The sequence below is a fragment of the Podarcis bocagei genome (assembly GCF_964188305.1).
Source record: "Podarcis bocagei genome assembly, chromosome: 5".
In the NCBI taxonomy this organism is placed as follows: Eukaryota; Metazoa; Chordata; class Lepidosauria; order Squamata; family Lacertidae; genus Podarcis; species Podarcis bocagei.
This window is the reverse complement of record NC_138129.1, coordinates 4,249,247-4,268,788: the sequence shown is the minus strand read 5'-3', so window position 1 is coordinate 4,268,788 and position 19,542 is coordinate 4,249,247. Positions and strand designations below refer to the sequence as shown.

The following is a 19,542-nucleotide window of genomic DNA, read 5'->3' as shown; positions in this document are numbered from 1 at the left end:
TCAGCTACTGAAGGTAATGGGGCCCTTTATATGTCCAGCTGTCCTTTGTCCACAACAAATTGTCACTGTTTTTTCATGTTGAATATACGCTATATGGTAATTTATGGACTTAATAGGTATCTAAAGCCATTTGCACATAAGAAAATATGTACAGTGGACATTCGGGTTGCGAACGTGATCTGTGTGGGAGGCACGTTCGCAACCCGCAGCGTTCGCAACCCACAGCACCACACCTGTGCACGCGCGGGTTGCAACTCGGCGCTTCTGCACATGTTCAAAGCACAATTTAGTGTTTCTGCGCATGCGCGAGTGCAGAAACCTGGAAGTAACCCATTCCAGTACTTCCAGGTCTGGCGCAGTGCACAACCCAAAAACATGCAACCTGAAGCATCTGTAACCCGAGGTATGACTGTATTTTATCAAAGTAATTGTTAAACAGAAATACAGTTAAGAAGAAGTCTCCAGTTTTTTCCGCTTTAATTTTTTTTGGGCCCCACCCAAGAGAGTGGGGTCCTAAGCTATAGCTTGTTTAGCTTATACATAAATCCGCACTGCTTATGGGGTATCCAAGAGGGTGTATAGAGTCCTTATGTACGGTAGGTTCCCTAGCAGAAAGAGAAAATAAGAGAAGCCAGCCAGAGAATATTGAGAAGCAAAGCAGCTCGTAAGCCTGATCTGTTGCAACAGGGTCCCACTCACCACACGCAGGAGGCAGGAGGGACCCAGAACAATGGTGCGCAAGCCCTTATATAGACATTTGAAATTGCCCACCCTGTAGCCCAAGATCACCCCCCAAAACATCATACATACATCACTGAAGGAGGCGTTCTACAACAGAAATCCTGTTTGTCAGGATACCTGATAATGGTCACTGGTTGCTTTACCTGGGCAGCCTGGCCATTCCTTCTGAGATGCTAAATACTTAGTTCCTGAATCCAGGTCACAGGCTCACCCTATTCATACACAAATACGCCCTTAAGAAAAGATTTGTGAGCAAAGAGACAATGGGGAGGCTTCCTCATTGCAGAGAAACATTTGAGGTCACTGGGAGAGTCAAAATGGCTTCAGGGTTGCTCTCCTGCACTATTCCAGACATGTGGCTCATATACTTATGTATGTGTTTACCTTGTACATTTATGAACATTTAATTTATATATAGGGACACGGGTGGCGCTGTGGGTTAAACCACAGAGCCTAGGGCTTGCCGATCAGAAGGTCGGCGGTTCGAATCCCTGCAACGGGGTGAGCTCCTGTTGCTCGGTCCCAGCTCCTGCCAATCTAGCAGTTCGAAAGCACATCAGTGCATGTAGATAAATAGGTACCACTCCGGCGGGAAGGTAAACTGTGTGTTTCCGTGCGCTGCTCTGGTTCGCCAGAAGCGGCTTAGTCATGCTGGCCACATGACCCGGAAGCTGTACACCGGCTCCCTCGGCCAATAAAGCAAGATGAGCGCCGCAACCCCAGAGTCGGCCACAACTGGACCTAATGGTCAGGGGTCCCTTTACCTAATTTATATATACTGTATAAAACCTTAGAATTCCTATAACATCACTGCTAGTTCCACCTGCCAGGTAGGTCCTCAGCTTGCAGAGACATCCATCCTGCTCCACCACCAAAGCTGCTGATACACTGTACCAGGGGGAAAACCCCCAGGTGGAAATAATAATAATAATAAATAATAAATTTTATTTATACCCCACCCTTTCTGGCCAGAACCAGGCTCAGGGCGGCTAACACCACTAAAATTACAATAGAAACAAAATTGGGGGCGGACCCAATTTAAAATACTGGTTAAAATGCAATTTAAAATGCAGCCTCATTTTAAAAGTAGCCCATAGATCAAAACCATAAAGGGAGGGCAACATAAGGGTCAGACCGAGTCCAAACCAAAGGCCAGGTGGAACAGCTCTGTCTTGCAGGCCCCGCGGAAAGATGTCAAGTCCTGCAGGGCCCTGGTCTCTTGTGGCAGAGCGTTCCACCAAGTCGGGGCCAGTACTGAAAAGGCCCTAGCCCTAGTTGAGACCAATCTAACCTCCTTGGGGCTCAGGATCTCCAAAGTGTTGTCATTTGTGGACCTTAAGGTCCTCCGTGGGGCATAGCAGGAGAGGCGGTCCCGTAGGTACGTGGGTCCTAGGCTGCAATCAAATATTGTACCACAATCAAATAGCGTACCACCAAGCGGAGAGGCACTGTCAAGTTTCTTTAGATGCAAGTACATTTCAGTTATTCTTAAGTATGGATGAAATGAGTTTGCTTTTATTGGCTTACATACGACGTGAATCAATAAAGATTTAGAGACTGACGCACGCAGATTTATTGGAATAAATCAGGAATGCAACTTGTGCGTCCGAATAATGAAATGGCCTACAAATGCAATATGAAAAAGGCAATTGAAAATGGTAGAAATTAAGGAGGAGCCTTGTCTGACTCTTGTTCCCCACCCTAATTATGCCATAATAAAGATTTGAATGACTTGTCTGACGCACCATCTATCCTTTCCAGACCTCGAGAGGGGCTTCCTTCTTTCCGCGTTCAGGATGTTCCACTTGAGGATTAGGGTTTTACAAAGTCCTTGGTCTACTCTGCAGAGATTGTGACTGGTTGCATGGGAAGGAAGCGGTTTTCTTAACTTGGACACTTTGTCCCAGGCTAATAAAGGCTTTTGTGTGCAGAGGGGAAAGAACAAACAGGATGTGGTATTTTATGCCGGATTCAGCTTTCTAAGAATTTCACAGCCTTTTTTTTTTTTTAAGCCATCTCCCATCACTTAGGTCTGCCAAGATATGCTTTCATTTATGTATTTATTCGGCTTCTATCTGGAGTTTTTCTAAGGACCTCAAAACAGCCAAAGTGAAAGGTTCTCTCCCTCCCCGTTTATACTCACATTGAGCCTATAAGGAAGGTTGATTCATTAATTTCAAAGATTTATAACCCTCCCTTCTCTGATAGCCAAGCAGGATGCAACGTGCTGTGAATTATAGCAACCATCAATAAAACAAGAGAGCAGTTTCTAAAAACATGACATCAGCAAAGGCGGGCAAACTCTGTAGGTAAACAGATGACCTGTTCGTTGAGCATGCAACCTGATTTGCTTGCACAAAACGTACACTGTGCTTACACTATGCCTGGTCTTCATTGAGTATGCCACTGAAATTCTACTCAATATTGATCCAGAGCAGATTCCAATGTATGGTTAGCAGAGTAAAAGCTTAAACACATTGCAGGATTCCCAAAAAAAATAGACCAGAGGCAATAGTCCCATGGACTGCAAGAAGACCAAACCTTTCCATTCTTAAGGAAATCAGCCCTGTATAGTTCAAGCTATGGTTTTCCCAATAGTGAGGAATGGATGTGAGAGATGGACCATTAAAAAGGCTGATCGCTGAAGAATTGATGGTTTTGAATTGTGGTGCTGGAGGAGACTCTTGAGAGTCCCATGGACAGCAAGAAGATCAAACCTATCCATTCTAAAGGAAATCAGCCCTGAGTGCTGACTGGAAGGACAGATCCTGAAGCTGAGGCTCCAAGACTTTGGCCACCTCATGAGAAGAGAAGACTCCCTGGAAAAGCCTCTGATGTAGGGAAAGATGGAGGGCACAAGGAGAAGGGGATGGCAGAGGACGAGATGGCTGGACAGTGTTTTCGAAGCTACCAGCATGAGTTTGACCAAACTGCGGGAGGCAGTGGAAGACAGGAGTGCCTGGCGTGCTCTGGTCCAGGGGGTCACGAAGAGTCGGACACGACTAAACAAGAAACAAATTAATATTTCATCCAGCAGAGCTTTACTGCTACTGAAGGCAAACGAGCATAATGGTCACAAATCAAATACATTCAGGATTGGCACTATCCATAAGAAATCCAGTTGCAGCAGACGTAACTTAAACTTACAATAACTTATAATAAGTCTAAACCTTAGCACTATATGCAGAACACCACACCAGAAGGAAAAAGAAGTAGAAAAGAGTGAAACCCAGACTCCTCCTGGCCTTATTATTATAATCAGCATGACATTGACAGAAAGAGAGAGCCAGTTTTAGCCAGCTGTACTCAGTTTCCCTGAAGGAATAACCCAAACATCATGAACCTTCTGCTTGCTTCTTTCGCACAGTGAAGCTTCCAGAACCCTCTTGGATTAATAGAATAGGAAAGATCTCTACACATCAGATCAGTACTTTCTGCACCAAGAAATGCAAGCTGACAGAGCCTGCAGTCAGATTTGCTTGCAGAGAGGTTATTCCAGGCATAGGCAAACTCGGCCCTCTAAATGTTTTGGGACTACAACTCCCATCATCCCTGACCACTGGTCCTGTTAGCTATGGACGATGGGAGTTGTAGTCCCAAAACATCTGGAGGGCCGAGTTTGCCTATGCCTGAGTTATTTGACAAGGAACATCCATCCTCGTTTGCTTGCAAGGTGCCTACACATCTTCCTGTTAATTGTCCATCCATTCCAAACTTTTTAGGGATTCTGTAGCTGCGATTCCTAGGGGGTTGGAATAGATGATCCCTTGCAGCCCCTTCCAACTCAACAGTTTTAACAACTCTATGACCCCCCCCCCACCTAATGTAAAATAAAGCTGCCCTGACTGTTGCTGTCGATGGGTGGCATTCAATCATATACTGGCAAATTCAGGTGGAGAAATCACAGTGGATTGAGAGGTCTTGCACAACAAGGACACTTCCCCAAAGGTTTTGCAATGAGGAAAGTCAAAGATAGGAGTTGCTTTGATGCAATGTCTCCTTACCTCCCTGAAAGCAGTTCAGAACAAATGCTTTTTAGCCAACGTCATCTAATCTCGCTGCAACAAATCAGGATGAGGGCTCCACCAGCAGCTTGGCTGGAAGCCATCCTTGATAAGGTTTCCAGAATGTCTAGGGAAGAAGTTGTGCTTTTTATTATTATTATTTTTAAAAAATGCAATTTCAAAAACAGGAACAGAGAGCATATTTAACCCCCCTCTCCTTCCCTGTCCTCCTCACAACTTCAGACCAAATACAACATGTATACAGTGGTACCTCAGGTTATAGACGCTTCAGGTTACAGACTCCACTAACCCAGAAATAGTACCTCGGGTTAAGAACTTTGCTTCAGGATGAGAACAGAAATCGTGCTCCGGCGGCACGGCAGCAGCAGGAGGCCCCATTAGCTAAAGTGGTGCTTCAGGTTAAGAACAGTTTCAGGTTAAGAACGGACCTCCGGAACGAATTAAGTTCTTAACCCAAGGTACCACTGTATATACCATATGACTTCCCTTCCACATTTTCCCTGGTTCCTTTTGCTTTTCTACTACTCTGCATAATCCACATCTTTTTAATCATCCAATTTGCTGTCATATTAAATACTCTTATCTATTTCATCCCTGCTGGATTTACATGAGACCTGCCAAGCTGTGTATTTGTCTATGCTGCTCCCTGAAATAGTCAATAAATATTGTCCATTCCTCCTTATATGCCTTATCTTCGTTTTCTCTTATCCTGTTCGGTCAGACCAACCAGTTCAGCATATTCGAACATTTTACACTGCCATTCTTCCTTAGTGGGTACTAGACTTATTCTCCAGCTTCGTGCCAATAAAGTTCTAGCTGCAGAGGTGGCATATAGTAATAAACTCTTTCGTTTGGGGGGGGGGGGACCTCCATTGTTACCATCCCCAAGAGGAAAATCTCAGGTGTTTTGGGGAAAGTTTTTTCCCAGTATCTTTTTTCATTCATTATATATCGTTTCCCAATATTCCTTAATTATTTTACAGGACCACCACATGCAAATAAAAGATCCCTCAATTTCATTACACTTCCAGCATATACCTTTTTCTTTTTTTAGGCATTTTCGCCAATCTAAGGTAAAGGTAAAGGTACCCCTGCCCGTACGGGCCAGTCTTGCCAGACTCTAGGGTTGTGCGCCCATCTCACTCAAGAGGCCGTGGGCCAGCGCTGTCCGAAGACACTTCCGGGTCACGTGGCCAGCGTGACATCGCTGCTCTGGCGAGCCAGAGCCGCACACGGAAACGCCGTTTACCTTCCCGCTGGTAAGCGGTCCCTATTTATCTACTTGCACCCGGAGGTGCTTTCGAACTGCTAGGTTGGCAGGCGCTGGGACCGAGTGACGGGAGCGCACCCCGCCGCAGGGATTCGAACCGCCGACCTTTCGATCGGCAAGCCCTAGGCGCTGAGGCTTTTACCCACAGCGCCACCTGCGTCCCTTCGCCAATCTGGTGGGTGTTAAATACCATCCGTGGGCCATTTTCATCTTACTTCCTTTAATCGCATAACATGCCAGAAAATTCATATTTATTTCCCACAACTTTCCCCATAATTCAGAGAAGAGGCGATTTTGAATTCGGCAGGCTATTTTATTTTTTTAAAAAAATGCTTTTTATTGGTGTTTCATTTAATACAATCAAAATACAGTAAAATTCAATAATCATTTACCCACATTCCCCCCCACACACTCTGCTGAGCATTGACTTCCTTCCTTCCCTTCAACAGGTTTTCTTATATCAGTTACTTTTCCACAGTTCCTTATTGTATCCAATATCGTAAGATTTATTTCAGTCCTGCCACCGGCAGGATAAATCCCACAGGTCAGCGTCTGGTGGGATTCACCTTTGGGGTTTATGCTGGCTGGATAGCTCCAGTTTCTCTGGAAAGAACAGCAGAAGATCAGACCAATGACCTATCTAGAGCTGCCATATTTCAAAAAGCAAAAATTCCGAAAGTCGTTGAGTTGCAGAGCAAAGCCATCACAACTATCACCCACAATCCAACCGCTCCTCTACAGCTTAAATGACACTTATTTAGGTTTGACTTCTTCTTCGTCCCTTGAATACATAAAGAAAACAGACGCTGATGTCTTTATTACCCAAGGCCTAGGAAAACGTGTCTAAGCAGGCCCAGATGTTATGGAATTAATTCCGTTCCCTAATTTCAACCCCTAAACCACCCTGCTCTGTGAGACGCTCTTTACCAGCCACCATCACCCTTTGCTGGAAATCTCTCCCTGAGGCCATGTTTGGTTTGTCAGAGTGCGGCTCTTGACAGGTGAGGAGCCTTTGGGATGGTGGCGGCTGGGAGAGTTTCTCTGGACACAGGAACCGCTGGTACCCACAGCAAAGGCAACTTGCAAAATGCCTAGATGTGGTTCTAGCATCACCTCCCTCTTAAACCAACTTTGGGGTGTCGGTGACTCAGCCGGGGAGGAAATGTCTTTTGGGAAGAAGAGTCAGCAGCAATGGAGACTTACTGGTCCAACCAGATTGGGGGAAAGCTTCACAACCTGTTGGAGAGGTGTGTCCTTGCCAGGATCCTGCCTTGGTTGGGAGCTACTGGTTGGACTCCTTCCTAGTAAGATGCCCTCGGGAAGCAACAGGCAGGTACCTGAACAGGTGTGCTGACAACTCCTCCCATTCATCCAAAGGTTTTTGGGGAAGACTGCGATCGCACCTCTGACCACGGGGCTCCAGGTGAGTTCGTGAGCGGTGGGACTTACCAGAATCCGAGGCTCTTTTCATCGTGACTCGAGTTGCAGCGAGGATCTTTCAGCTCCGGGCTGTTGAGGGCAGCTGGCAGACCAGCCTCCGACAATTACTTAATAGCTGTTGCAGTTGGGAAGGAACATTAATCACCGGCTGCGCTGAGTGTTTCAAGCACAAGGCGAGGGAGAATTGCGATTCTGCCTTTGGTGTGCTTCAAAGCCCGCTGAAAGAAGTGAGTTCACAGTGCAATAGCCTCTTGGGTGTTTACTCAGAAGTAAGCCCCGCTCTTCTTCATGGAACTTACACCCAGGAAGGTTGGGTGGGACTGCAGCTTCAGTCCATGCCAGGTGGCTTTAAAAGAGGAATAGATAAATTCATAGATGGCACAAAGCTTTACCTATGTCCAAAGACGAGAGAAAAGCCAAGATGTTCTCAGTTAGGGCATCAGTTTAGGATGTGTGTTGTGTGCTTGACTCTATATTTGGCTCTATATTTGTGCTGAATACATTTTAGACTATTTAATTTGGTACCCCTACCCGTCTATAAATTTGGGGTGGGGAGACTTGCTGGACCTACCAGATTCTAGGATCTATCTTTTCGTTCTGTCTTAGCTACAAAGAAGAATTCTGTACCTTGGAAGGATGACAATAACTCAGTGGTGGAGCAATGGGTGACTTTGGAAGCAGGAGGTCACAACTGTTGTTGTTGTTGTACCCCCTGCCTATCTAGCTGGGATGCCCCAATGTCATCTCCAGGGAGAGAACCCTGCTTGAAATTCCAGAGTGCTGCTGCCAGTCCGTGTAGAGAATATTGCAGCAGGATGGGCCAATCATCTGTCTCAGTATAAGGGAGATCCCTGTGTTGTGGTCTTTATGCCAGAGACTCAGGAGGTCCACCAACAGACCTCTGAGGGTCATCTAGTCCAACCCCCTGCAGTGCAGGAACAATGGTTGAAAAATCCCTGACAGACAGCCACTCAACCTCTGCTTAAAAACCTCCAAAGAAAAAGAGTCCGCCACTCTCTGCAAATCCGTAAGCAGCAAATTGCAATGTCAGAGCAGAGTCGGTCAGTCGGGAAACCGCTTCTTTTCAGCTGACTAGTTTGCTGCAAACTTTGCCAGCCTCTCCCTGTTCCATCTGAGGGAGTCTGGGTGCCTTTTCCCTTTGATCAGCTCAGTTTCCAACAACGAACCCTGACACAGACCAAGATTTCACCACGTCCTTTTCTAACCGGCTCCCTCGGCCAGTAAAGCGAGATGAGCACCGCAACCCCAGAGGCGGCCATGACTGGACCTAATGGTCAGGGGTCCCTTCACCTTTGCCTAGTGGGGTGAAGCAATGCAATGCATACAAATCTGCTTTGTCTGTCTGTGTGTGTTTTACATGCTACACCAATTATGCTGGTCCTGGGGGGAAGGTTACCGTTGGCGTAGTCAAAGTCCGGTCCTGGGTCACGAGTCTGGAAACAGTTCACAAAGAGCGAGGCGGGGTCCAAAGCAGGAAGGCGGGCGGGGGCGGGAACCCTGGAAGGCCAGGTCTGGGTCCAGGCAAGAGCAGGTACTCAACAGCGACGTTGCGCCCGCAACCTGGGACCGGGCTGACTGGCCTTTATCTTCTCTGAGGCCAGGGGCGGTCCCGGTCCCCAGGAGACCCGCCTCCCCTGGCCTTAAGGCGAGCACTCCTCCTGGGAGAAACCAGTTCCCTTCGGCTCTCTGCCCTGAGCCTCTGCAGCTCAGGAGAGGCTGGAGGGTTACTGGGCCCCGGGGGAGGCTCACCTGTAGGCACTGAGTCCTCAACCACCTCTGGAGCCAGAGTGGATTCACCTGGTGCCTGCTCCTGAGGATCCGGCACAGGTGCAGGCGCTTCAGAATCAAGGCCCTGCCCCAGTTCAGCCGGCCCTGGAGGCAGGGACTCCTGTGCAGGCTGGGATTCCTCCGGTTCACCCTCTGAATCAGATTCCCAGGCCATCACACCAATATCCGAGCAGAGGGGCTCCAGCCAGGGTTCCGTTTCCTTGGAATGAAGGCCAACTGAGACTTTAGGATATATGGTTTTATTTGCACACATATACAACCTGAGCATAAGACGGAGGGTGTCGCAGCATCAGCACCACAACAGATCTTGTGGACGCTTTTCTGATTCCGTCGAACAAGCTCTACTGAATGGCTCCAGAGATCTTGTCGAAGCAAGGTGGAACCACATCATAGAGGCAATCTGCAACACAGCCAGGTCTTCCTTTGGCAAAGGAGAGATACAGACCCCCAACTGATTTGGGATCAACCTAAAGGACATGGAACCTGTTTTTGTTTTTTTACAAACCTTAAATTTTATTGGGCGTGAAACCGCCTACAGAGGTATAATTCCGAACCACGACACCTCGTCCCACCAGGGTGTACATTTACAAACTCAAAGCTTCGTTGTAAATCATTGCCAGGGCAGCCAGGAAAGTGACGTATCCCTGGAAGTTCACCACTTGGTCCCCATTGAATTCCAGATCTTTCATTAATGCCTGTATCTCTGCATCCTGCAGTTTCGGTATCCCTGGAAGTTCACCACTTGGTCCCCATTGAATTCCAGGTCTTTCATTAATGCCTGTATCTCTGCATCCTGCAGTTTCGGTCCAATCGTGAGCTCTTTCTGTATCAGCTCCTTCAATTCCTTCTTGCTTAGGGTGTTCTTATCGCCACCCTTGCTGGTGTAATTGTGGAAGGTGGCAACCAGCCGGCCAATAGCTTGGTCAAGAGGTGCTGCCATGGCGAGAGATCAGAAGCAAGATGGTTCAGTGCTGAGTGGCAGGAAGTGATGGGGAAAGTGGTCAACATGGAACCTGTTATCGCTGCAAAGTGTGAGGCTCTCCTGAACTTCAAGCTTGCACCCTGCCGAAAGATGCTTGCTGTGCTGAGAAAGGCGATGCCCAACAGATTGCCAGACGTTATACCAATGTCTACTGGCTAGAGCTGCGTGAGAGCATCCAACTCACTGGGGACACTGGCAACTCTTGCAAAATGTACAAAGGCATGAAGAAAGCCTTTGGACCAGCAGTTGGGGAAATTGCACCACTGAAAACCTTGTGGGGAGAGATCATTGCAGACTACAACAAGCACATGTAGCGATGGGCAGAGCACTATTATGAACTGCACTCAGGAAAACACAGCCTCTGACACAGCAATCCGGACGGAATCCCAGCAGAAGTTCTGAAAGCTGTCTTAAATTCCTCCCTCAGGACAATACCTCCACAGCCTCCTCCTTTTGCAGTGTTGGGAACAAGGATCCATACCACAAGACACGTACGACTCCAGCATCGTGACCCTCTACATGAACAAAGGTGACTGCTATGATTGCAACCATGGAATCTCCCTGCTGAGTACTGTGGGGAAAGCTTTGGCCTGGGTAGTTCTCAACAGATTGCAGTCACTCGCAGACCGTCACAATGCAACTTCAGAGCTCAGAGGTCAACAGTCTGCATGATTTTCTCCCTGTGCCAGCTGCGGAATAATAATAATAATAATATCTTTATTCAGATTATGGAGGGGAGAAGGGCACCGGAAACGTGGAAAGAAGCATTCATCACATTGATTCCCAAGTCAGAGAAGGAAAAGACTCAGCTTAAGAACTACCGTCCCATCTCACTCCTGAATGTGGATTACAAAATATTTGCAGACATTTTAGCAAGTAGACTTAAAAACGTTTTAAACGAAGTAATTCACAAGGACCAAGCAGGCTTTCTCCCTGGTAGACACATGTCTGATAACACCAGGAATATTATTGATATATTGGAGCTGTTGCGAATTAGAAACACAAGGGCTGCTTTAATCTTTATTGATGCGGAGAAAGCATTTGACAACATTTCTTGGATGTTTATGAAGAAAAACCTAAAGGGGATGGGAGTGGGACGGGGGTTTGAAAATGGACTTGAAGCAATTTATTCAGAGCAAAAAGCCAAGTTGATAGTGAACAATGTGGTGTCGGATGAACTTCTAATTGAAAAAGGGACACGACAGGGGTGCCCTTTATCCCCTCTGCTATTTATTTCTGTTCTGGAGGTATTGCTGAATATGATTAGGGAGGACCAGTTGGTGCAAGGTATAGAGGTCGGAGCGAAACAATACAAATTGAAAGCTTTTGCAGATGACCTAGTCTTGACAGTACAGGAGCCAGTATCTAGCACAAAAAGAGTTTTGGAACTTATTTTGGAGTTTGGTCGGGTGGCGGGATTCAAGTTAAACAAACAAAAAACTAAGGTTTTGGTCAAAAATTTGACACCTACAGAGATAGAGGGGTATCAGAAAGAGACAGAGCTAAGTGTGGTTAAAAAAGTGAAATACCTGGGGGTATACTTGTCCACCAAAAATTTAAACCTTTTCAAAGATAACTATGAAAAATGTTGGTTGGAAATTAAAAAAGACTTGGATATCTGGTCAAGATTGAAACTTACCTTGTCAGGCCGAATCGCAGCTATAAAGATGTGTGTTTTGCCAAAAATGCTATTCTTATTTCAAACCCTTCAGGTCGTGGACAGAATGGAATGTTTTGGAAAATGGCAGAAGGATATTTCTAAGTTTGTCTGGCAGGGCAAAAAGCCCCGAATAAAATTTAAAATACTAACCGACTCAAAAGAAAGAGGGGGGTTTGCCCTGCCGGACTTAAGGTTGTACTATGAAGCTGCAGCCTTCTGCTGGTTGAAGGATTGGTTCCTGTTGGAAAACACCGATGTCCTAGATCTGGAGGGGTTTGATAATGTGTATGGTTGGCATGCATACTTGTGGTATGACAAGGCGAAGGTTCATAAATTGTTCAAAAACCATATTGTCAGAAAATCAATTTTTGCTGTCTGGATGAAGTATAAGGATTTATTAGAAAACAAGACCCCGAGGTGGTTATCACCTGTGGAAGCCAAGATTTCTAAAAAAAAGCCCAATATGGAGGCCTATTGGCCAAAATATTGGGAACTGACTGAAAGAGTTGGAGACAATTGGAAGCTCCAAAGCCAGGACAAATTAAAAGGTAAGGTGCGAGATTGGTTACATTATGCTCAAATTCAAGAGGTATTCAAAATGGACAAAAAAGTGGGTTTCCAGTTGGAGAAATCGAAACTGGAGACGGAGTTACTAGAACCAAAGACTAAGGTACTTTCGAGGATGTATGACTTGCTGCTTAAATGGAACACACAGGAAGAGACAGTTAAATCTGCTATGATAAAATGGGCACAGGATGTAGGACACAACATTATGTCTGAGGACTGGGAAAGGTTATGGAACACCGGTATGAAATTTACGGCATGTAGTGCCTTGAAAGAGAACATTATGAAAATGGTATACCGGTGGTACATGACCCCAGTCAAGTTGGCTAAAATATACCATCTTTCTGATAATAAGTGTTGGAAATGCAAGGAGGCAGAAGGGACATTCTTTCACCTCTGGTGGACCTGCCCGAAAGTAAAGGCCTTTTGGGAAATGATACATAATGAGTTGAAAAAGGTATTCAGATATACCTTTTCTAAGAAACCAGAGGCCTTTCTTCTGGGCATGGTGGACCGGAAGGTGCCAAAGAAGGACAGAACCTTGTTTATGTATGCAACCACAGCAGCTAGGATTCTTATCGCAAAGTTCTGGAAGACACCAGATTTACCCACACTGGAGGACTGGCAGACGCAGCTGATGGACTACATGGAGTTGGCAGAAATGACCGGCAGAATTCGAGATCTGAGCGAAGAAACAATGGAGGAGGACTGGAAAAAATTTAAGGACTATTTGCAAAAACATTATAAGTTGTTTGAGTGTTAAGATTGTGCACGATTAAGAAACGTTATGCTTCTGCAATTTATTTTAAGTAAATGATAAAGTAAGTATTGATGGAAAAAAATGAGACAAACTAGAAACAAAATATTATGTTTATTAAGAGTGTTAAAATTAAATTACAAACTTTTGAAATTGGTAACATAATAAATACAAAGGTATAATAAGTTGGGAAATAAGATAATAAATTGCTGAATTGGTTAGAATGATGGACGCAATGCTGAGAGGATGCGAGGAAGTCCAAAAAGATGTCGAAAAAATTTTATAATGATCTTTTCTTTTTTCTATGTTTTTCTTTATATATATGGAAAATGTTTCTTGTATATTGTTGTTCAAACAAATTTGTTTACCTATGGAAAGAAACGCAATAAAAAAAATTTTTATAAAAAAAAATAATATCTTTATTGTTGAGAGCAGAGACGCCCCTTGTACATCGCCTTCATTGGCCTGACGAAGAAGAAGAAGAAGAAGAAGAAGAAGAAGAAGAAGAAGAAGAAGAAGAAGAAGAAGAAGAAGAAGAAGAAGAAAAAGGAGGAGGAGGAGGAGGAGGAGGAGTTTGGATTTGATATCCTGCTTTATCACTACCCTAAAAGGGGACGCTGGTGGCGCTGTGGGTTAAACCACAGAGTCTAGGACTTGCTGATCAGAAGGTCAGCGGTTCGAATCCCTGCGACGGGGTGAGTTCCCGTTGCTCAGTCCCTGTTCCTGCCAACCTAGCAGTTCGAAAGCACGTCCAAGTGCAAGTAGATAAATAGGTACCACTCCAGCGGGAAGGTAAACAGCGTTTCCGTGCGCTGCTCTGGTTCGCCAGAAGCGGATTAGTCATGCTGGCCACATGACCCGGAAGATGTACACCGGCTCCCTCAGCCAGTAAAGCGAGATGAGCGCTGCAACCCCACAGTCATCCGTGACTGGACCTAACGGTCAGGGGTCCCTTTACCTTTAAGGAGTCTCAAAGCGGCTAACAATCTCCTTTCCCTTCCTCCCCCACAACAAACACTCTGTGAGGTGAGTGAGGCTGGGAGACTTCAGAGAAGTGTGACTGGCCCAAGGTCACCCAGCAGCTGCATATGGAGGAGCGGGGAAGCGAACCCAGTTCACCGGATTAGAAGTCCACTGCTCTTAACCACTACACCACACTTGTTGACTTTTGACACAACAAGATAGGGCGGCCTCCTTAGCTTCACAAGATGATTGTGTCCTTCCATGTGAACAGCTCATCCTCGGATGCCTTCCCGATAAAGTGCAGTATGAAACAGGACCGTGTTCTTGTCCCAACTCCCTTTGGCATTTTCTTCTGCCTGTTGCTCTCAAATGTCTTCTGCTCAACTGAAGATGGTGTGGAATTTCATTCAGGGAATAACATACTGTACGTGTGGTGTGTGTGTGTGTGTGTGTGTGTGTGTGTGTGTTCATCCTGGCACATCTCTGCACCAAGACAAAAGTGTTGGGGGTCCTTATCCAAGAGATGTTGTTTGCAGATGACACAGCCTTGACAGCGCACTCTGAGGAAGCTTTGCAGAGACTCACCAACCTAGTTTTTTTACATATCATTTTCAACCATCATTTAACATAACTTCTTATCTTATACAATATTTTAGACTTCCGTCAACAACCTCTGATGATTTTCCGTTCTTTATCACTTATTCTGCATTTCTTAATTTCTCTATTACTTTTAATTATCATTAACTAATAATTCTCTTCATAGTCTTTCTTGTAATATTTCAAATAATCCTCCTTACAGAACTTCTTGCAGTCCTGCTAGCGTAATCTGTTCATTACAGTTGCTTTTCAAATAGTTCATATATTTACTCCAGTCTTCTAAGAATCTCTGATCCTGCAGGTTTCCAATCCTTCCTGTTAATTTATCTAATTCTGCATAGTCCATTAATTTCATCCGCCATTCTTCTTTTGTCGGTAATTTTCCTTGCTTCCATTTTTGTGCCAATAATATTCTTGGACAAAGACCAACTTCTTGGGTCAGGACATTGCCATCAGCATTGGTGACCTTGAGGTGCCAGAAATGTCTTGCCTACCTGGGTTCCACCATAATCTGATGGGTCCTACTCAGTGAGCAATTACCCACAAGACAGCCAATGTGGCAGAGTGGTTAGAGTGTCAGACTAGGACCTGGGAGAACAGGGTTCAAATCTCCATTCATAGAACCCCAAAGGGTACTCTAGTCTTGCAATGCAGAAATTCCTTGCAATCCCAGGAATCAACCTACTTCACAGGGTTGTTGTGAGGACAAAATGAGGAAAGAGAGAACCACGTATGCCCCCTTTAGCTCCTTGGAGGAAAGCCAGAATATAAATGCCACAAATAAATAATAAATAAATTCCCACTATGTGAATATGTGCCTGAGAGTTGCGTCCAACGTGAGCCACTCTCAGAGCAAGAGTGACAAACTTCGGTCCTCCTCTGAGGCCCTCCTCTGAGTATGAGCACAGTGCTACCTTGGTTCTCAAATGCCTTGGTACTCAAACAACTTGGAACCCAAACACTGCAAACCCAGAACTAAGTGTTCCATTTGCGAACTTTTTTCGGAAGCCGAGCATGCTGCGATTTGAGTGCCACACTTCCGTTTTGAGTGTTACGCTGAGGTCTGTCTGTTTTTTATTTTGTGTTTTTGTGCCTCTTTTTTGTTTTTGTGACTGTGTGGAACCCAATTCAGCTACTGATTGATTGATTGTGTGACTGTAGTATATTGTTTATTGCTCTCATTTTATGGATCAATGGTCTCATTAGATAGTAAAATTCACGCTATATTGCTGTTTCAGGGGTTGTTTTTAAAAGTCTGGAATGGATTACAGTCATACCTCATGTTACGTTTGCTTCAGGTTGCGTGCTTTCAGGGAGTAACCGAATGGGTTACTTCCGGGTTTTGCCGCTCACGCATGCGCAGACACGCAAAATGACGTCACATGCATGCGCAGAAGCGGCAAATGGCGACCTGCATGTGCGCAGATGCGCAGACGCAGATTGTGTTCTTTTCAGGTTGCGAATGGGCCTCCAGAATGGATCCTGTTCGCAACCAGAGGTACCACTGTACTTCATTTTGTATTACTTTCTATGGGAAAACGTGCCTTGGTTTTGGAACGCTTTGGTTTTGGAACAGACTTCTGAAACGGATGAAGTTTGAGAACCAAGGTACCACTTTAACACTGCATCCAAGCCAGAGTTGTGTTTTTCAAAAACAGAAGCTAAGTGTCTGAAGGAGGAAGCGAGGAGTCTCCCCAAAGGGTCCCCTCTGTGGTTCCAGCCTTCCCTGGGAGAGAGGAAGGGGGGCTTCCCCAGGCTGGTTGCTAAGTCAGCAGCGCAACTGACTCCAGAGCAGAAAATGTGCAGCTTGAGTCTGAGATCACACTCCTGCCTGCTGACGGACACATTTCTCTCCTTTTAAAAAAATTTTTTTATTAACATATAAAACACATACATATACATTTACACAATTACACAATGCACGTACATAACACATTACCTTATTTTCATAACATAAAACACACCTACATTACTCTATATAATACCTACCTATACTATACATATCAACATACCTACACTCCTACCCCACACACAAACACCCACCAAGTGACTTGACTTCCAGCCATTCTTGTTACACTACTTTATTTTTCCAACTAGCTTAAACACATTTCATTAGTTCTTTAATCTCTTCTTCTATCTTAACTTTACTCTCCTTTCTCTCTATTCATTTTCTGGATTCACTCAATATGTGTCAGAAATTCTACCTTTCCCACATAAATTTTGATGTATTCCTTAAAGATAGCCCATTCTTTATTCACTTTTTATACCATATCTCCTCCTATTCTTCGTCAGTTCAGCAATATGGAAGTATTCCATCATTTTAGATAACCAGTCTGTTTTGGTTGGGATGCTGCTGCTTTCCCAATTTTTGGCAATCAATAACCTTGCCGTAGTTGCATACATAAATATTGGTCTGAACGTTCTTTTTATTTCCTCTGACATGATATCTAGGAGAATAGATTCTGGGGGTTTTTCAAATGAAAATCTAAATATCTTTTTCAGTTCATTATAGATATTTTCCTAGAATCCCACTATCTCTTTGCACTCCTACCACATATGTAGAAAGATTCCTGCCCCATTGTTGAATCTTCAGCAGATATCACTACAGTTTTTATACTTTTTTCCCAATCTGACTGGGGTCAGGCACCATCTATATTGCATTTTCATTACATTCTCCTTTAAATTATAGCATGCCGTAAAATTTGATATCTCTTTTCCACAGCCGTTCCCATTGGCTCATCATAATTGTTGTTTAGTCGTTTAGTCGTGTCTGACTCTTCGTGACCCCCTGGACCAGAGCACGCCAGGCACTCCTGTCTTCCACTGCATCCCGCAGTTTGGTCAAACTCATGTGGGTAGCTTCAAGAACACTGTCCAACCATCTCGTCCTCTGTCATCCCCTTTTCCTTGTGCCCTCCATCTTTCCCAACATCAGGGTCTTTTCCAGGGAGTCTTCTCTTCTCATGAGGCGGCCAAAGTCTTGGAGCCTCAGCTTCACGATCTGTCCTTCCAGTGAGCACTCAGGGCTGATTTCCTTCAGAATGGAGAGGTTTGATCTTCCTGCAGTCCATGGGACTCTCAAGAGTCTCCTCCAGCACCAGAATTCAAAAGCATCCATTCTTCGGCGTTCAGCCTTCTTTATGGTCCAGCTCTCACTTCCATACATCACTACTGGGAAAACCAGAGCTTTAACTAGACAGACCTTTTTTGGCAAGGTGATGTCTCTGCTTTTTAAGATGCTGTCTAGGTTTGTCATTGTTTTCTCTTGCAAAAAATGCTAAAGATCTCTTTTAATAAAAAACCAGAGGCCTATCTCCTGGGAGTTACGGATTTGGACATTCCACAAAAAATGAAGGGTATCTTTTTATACGCCATGGCGGCAGCAAGAGTTCTTATCATGGCAAAATGGAAGCGTATTGAAATTCCCTCTATACATGAATGGATCCAAAAGCTGACAGAATATGCCAAATTAGATGGTCTATCAGAAAAAATAAAGAATAAACCAAAACAGGAATTTGTCTCAAAACGGGAGGTTTTCAAAGAATATTTGAAATATAAATATAGTAGTCTAAACTCTGTTGCAGCATTCAAGGAACTTCAGTAGTAGTTGCAAGTTAGACATAAGAGCTAAGATATATTTATAAAAAATTAAATTATGATAAAAAGTGTGTATTGGCAATAAGGAATGTGAAATTGAAATAAGGAATAGACGGGAGGTCAGGTCGATAGTGTAAAGACCATGTTTTACTGTTTGTTAAGAAAATTTTCTGTTTATTGTTATTCCTAGGTGTAATTCTGTTTCTGTGTTTTCTCTTTGTCTTTCTTTTCTTGCTGTATCAATAATAATAATAATAATAATAATAATAATAATAATAATAATAATAATAATAATAATAATAATAATAATATGACGATACCCCCTCCTGCCGTTCACCAACCTGGGGCCCAAACCACGACTGGCCTGAGTGAGCCTCTCTTAGCAGAGCAGCGAGACCAGAGTTCTTTGCAGCAGCAATATTTTGAGCAGCGCCGGTGAATCACAGAATTGTATCTTGGGAAGGGACCCCAAGGGTCATCTAGTCCAACCCCCTTGTAATGTGGGAACCACTGCAGGATTCCAAGTGGCTCAGGACCTTTCAGACAATGGGTTTCTTGATGAATTGTTTGCAGGGAGGTTAGACAACGCCAGCTGCTTCGCAAGCATTCGCTCCTGATTTGTTTCAAAGCAAACGCAATCCTACACTTCCCAGGGCATTTCAATTTCACTTTCCTCATAGCAAAAAGTCCAGTCATTAGGGGAAGTGGTCTTGTTGTGCAAGACCTCCCAGTGAGCTATAGTTGCACAACCTGGGTTTGCAGGCGTGTGATTGAATCCCACCTGAAGATAGCAACAATCAGGAAGTGTTTTGCAATTCTGGTACAGTGGTAGCTCAGGTTACAGATGCTTCAGGTTACAGACTCCTCTAACCCAGAAATAGTACCTTGCGTTAAGAACTTTGCTTCAGGATGACAACAGAAATCGCGCAGCAGCAGCGGAAGGCCCCATTGGCTAAAGTGGTACCTCAGGTTAGGAACAGTTTCAGGTTAAGAACGGACCTCCAGAACGAATTAAGTTCTTAACCCGAGGTACCACTGTACTCAGGAGACAAGTCTCTGACTTAGATTGAGACAGAACTCTTGCCTAGGCAGAAATGGCATTCTTTCTCACACAAACAATTAAACCTGGTGGTGTGC

At 44.7% G+C, this 19,542-nt stretch overlaps 1 protein-coding gene across 1 annotated transcript in view; it reads left to right on the top strand.

The window, feature by feature from the left end:
• The first annotated feature begins 6,951 nt into the window (after positions 1-6,951).
• Positions 6,952-19,542, top strand: part of LOC308588105 (bactericidal permeability-increasing protein-like) — a 46,084-nt gene continuing 33,493 nt past the window's right edge. Inside the window, exon 1 of the mRNA XM_081196387.1 lies at positions 6,952-7,459. The gene's annotated coding sequence lies outside the window, so the exon portion shown is untranslated. The remainder of the gene's footprint in view (positions 7,460-19,542) is intronic.